Consider the following 3,492-nt stretch of genomic DNA (forward strand, 5'->3'; position numbering starts at 1 on the left):
GCATTCAAGCTGTGTAGTGAGACACTGTAGACCCTGTACTAAATACATTAAAAGATAATAACAATAATAAAAGATACAAATTATCACAAAATAAACAGATGTTCCATAAAATCTCAAGTAGAGCTAAACAGAAGCAGTATGCAAAATATATGCACAGAAAATAAGTGCAAGGGGTGGATGATGGAAACTGAATCATGCTCTCTGGGCTCACAAAGTCCCACCCTGAGGAACACACCAAGGAAATGGTGTTTTCTGGCTGTACAGTGCAACAGTAATGCAATCAAGACAGGCAATGTACCCTATAGCAGGTGAGATCATAGCAGCACAGAAAGTCAGCTAGCCCCAGGCATGGAAGAAAACACATCTCAAGAGGAGACAAACTTTGCCCTGAGTCATGAAAATGGAAGCTGTTATCCTGCAGAGCACAGGCAAGGTACCCAAGAGCATGCTTACTTTTCACCAAGCCAAATTCAGTCTACTCTTAATTCTCTTCACCTTGAGGAAGAAGCAAGGAGACAATACGGACACATCTGGGAAGTGGCCTTGCATTGTTCTGGACCTCGAGAATCATTGTGGAGCACAAAGAACTCAGTCTTGAGCCTCCTACCCCATTTCTTACCCTGATAGACTCACTCCTCCTTTGGCAAAGGATTTTAAAAGTGTGTCTAATGTTGGGATTTAGACATAGGCTTACATGGCTGATGGTCTGAGGAATTCACTAGCAATGTCTGCTTAAATCACCACTGAAAGAAAATACTTCAGGTAGGGAAGGAGTCTGATATGACTCTCATGTCTGAGTCACTTTCTTTTTGCTGGGACAAAATACCCAACTCCTGCAACTTATAAGAGGAGAGATTTGTTTGGGCTTATGGTTCAGAAGTCTCAGTCCATATTCAGCAAAGGTAAACACAAATACGGCCCTGAAGAAGCAGGAAGGAAGCAGAGAGGAAGGAAGATGCCCCCTTCCAGGCCATAGCCTTAGTAGCTATCTTTTCTTACGAACTTCTACAGCAAAGCAGTGTAGGTCCCCTTGGTCCAGTCCTCTTCCAACAGCCCTGCCTAGGTGCAAATGAGGCTTTTGGGAAGCATTCTCGATCTAACCCATAACACCACATAACTCCACAATCAGACCAGGGAGAGATCTAGAGATAGAGAGCATATGAGGAATTCCCACACAGCCTCGCCTGGCTCCACACAGCTAGTGTATTCATCTGGTCTACATATGCCCGTAACTTAGTAACTTCAGGTGAGTCACCTTGAACCCGTGAAACTCCAAACTCATCCAGTGAAGAGACAACCCACAAAGTGGGACAAAATTTTACCAGCTACTCCTCAGACAAAGGACTAATATCTAGAATATATAAAAAATGACAACAAAAAAATTAGATTGGCCAGACTTAAAGATCCAATCCAAAAATGGGTATCTGAAATTAGTAGACATTTCTCAGATGAAAAAGTACAAATAGCAAATAAATACAGGAAAAGTTGCTTGCTAGTCACTTGAGAAATGCAACCTAAAACAACACTGAGATTCCATCTCACCCCAGAAAAAAATGATTACCATTAAGAAATCAACCAATAATAAATACTGGAGGAGCTGTGGAGGAAAAAGAACTCATCTCCACTCTTGGTGGGAGTGTAAACTGGTACACCCACTGTGGAATGCAGTGCAGAGCTTTATCAAAAAACAAGTGTAATGGTTCTAGTAGGCTGAGCTATTCTCCTTTTGGGCATCTTCCTGAAAGAGTTAAAAGCATCATACCACAGTGATACACACACATCCATGTTTATAGCAGCACAATTTGTAATAGCTAAATCTTGAAAAGGGCTCACATACTCATCAATAGATGAACAGAATAAAGAAAGTATGGTTTTTGTGCACAGTGGAGCTCTCCTCTGCTGTAAAGTAGGATAAACTTGAAACATTTTTAGGTAAATTGGTGCATCTTGGGACAATAATTTAAGTGAAATAAATTGGACACAAGACCAAATATTGTATTGTTTCTCTTGTGTGAGAAATTCAAACGGGAATAAGGAGCAAACTGGAGGATAGATGTTGGGTAGTAGGAAGGACAGATTCAAATGAGAGGATCGAGGGGAGAGGGGGGAAGGAAGGGAACAGAGATTTTTTTTTAAAAAAATTAATTGAAGGAAAACAACAGAAGCAAAATCTTGTAAATGAAGAGGGGAAGGAATGTTGAGAAGGGAAATGAATGGAGAAAAAGATACATATACAAGTACAAATTCCCTCGGATTAATGTAATCATTACATAGGTCAAAAATAAAATTAATTTTTAAAAACCTTTATGAAATATTTGCTGAGCACCTAGGGGCTTACACCATAGGTCTACTAAGGCTGTTCTCCCAGGATTTTAAGTCTTGTAGCAAACTCTGGGTCTTGTAGCAAACAGCGTGGACCACTGTAATATACCAGAGCCTGGAGAACTGATAAACAGTGGCTTTATTTTCTCAGCAAAGAGGGCTGAGGGTCAGGCTCCAGCAGGCGCTCTTGCCTGGATGTGGAGCTCCATTCCCAGGGAGTCTTGGGTTTAGCCCACAGCAGTCCAAGCATATATAAACACTGAAGTAAATATGTATGCATGTATAAATATATATTTTTTAAAACTATGTAACATTACAGCTGGGGAGGTAGCTTGGCAGCCTAAGTGCCTGCCTGGCAAGCTCAAGTACCTGAGTTCAATCCCTGGTACTGCACACCATGTCAGCTACTGAAACCGGGAGTGGTGGCACATGCCTGTAATCCCAGAGTTGGGGAGGCTGAGACAGGAGGATCACTATGAGTCTGAGCTGCATAGTGAGACCCTGTACCAAATAAATAAAAGATTTTTTAAATTTTTAAAGAATATGTTACATTACACATAGGCCCTGATTTCATCCCCAGTAGGGACAGAGGAGGGAGGCAGGGAAGAAGGGAGATACTAATATACAATTTAACAAAGAATGAAATGTTCCCAAATTGTTAAAACTAGTTTGATTGGGTCCATTTCTACGTCAGGTACCAGGGTTAAAAAAGATTCAGTGCTGTGAACCCGCAGCACTGAAGAGAGAATTGTGAATTAAGTTTGCGAATTTCGAAGGTTTTTTTTAAAAAAAGCTTGGGGAGGTTTGGGGAAGTACTGCAAACGAAACATCCGGAGGGACGGCAGGGTGTGCTGCACGGCACCAAGCACCAAGCGGTGCCGACTGCCTTGTGCTGTGACTCCCCCAGGCAGGGCTGCAGTGGGGCGCCCTGAATGGGCACAAGTGCAGGCCCGCAGCAGGACCCCTGGAACAGGGAACGGAACGAGTGACAAATGGAAACATGGCATCCGGCGGGCAAGGAGGTGGTCATGGCTGGGCGAGCAGAGTAGAAGGGAGGGGCTGACAAGGTCAGAAGAAATTATCTAGGCAAATGCTGCGGTGTCCCCGCCCCCAAAGCAGGCAAGCAGGCAAGCAGGCAAGCAGGCAAGCAGGCAAGCAGGCAAGCAGGCA

The sequence above is a fragment of the Octodon degus genome, unplaced genomic scaffold (genome assembly GCF_000260255.1).
Source record: "Octodon degus isolate 3935 unplaced genomic scaffold, OctDeg1.0 scaffold00183, whole genome shotgun sequence".
Lineage (NCBI taxonomy): Eukaryota > Metazoa > Chordata > Mammalia > Rodentia > Octodontidae > Octodon > Octodon degus.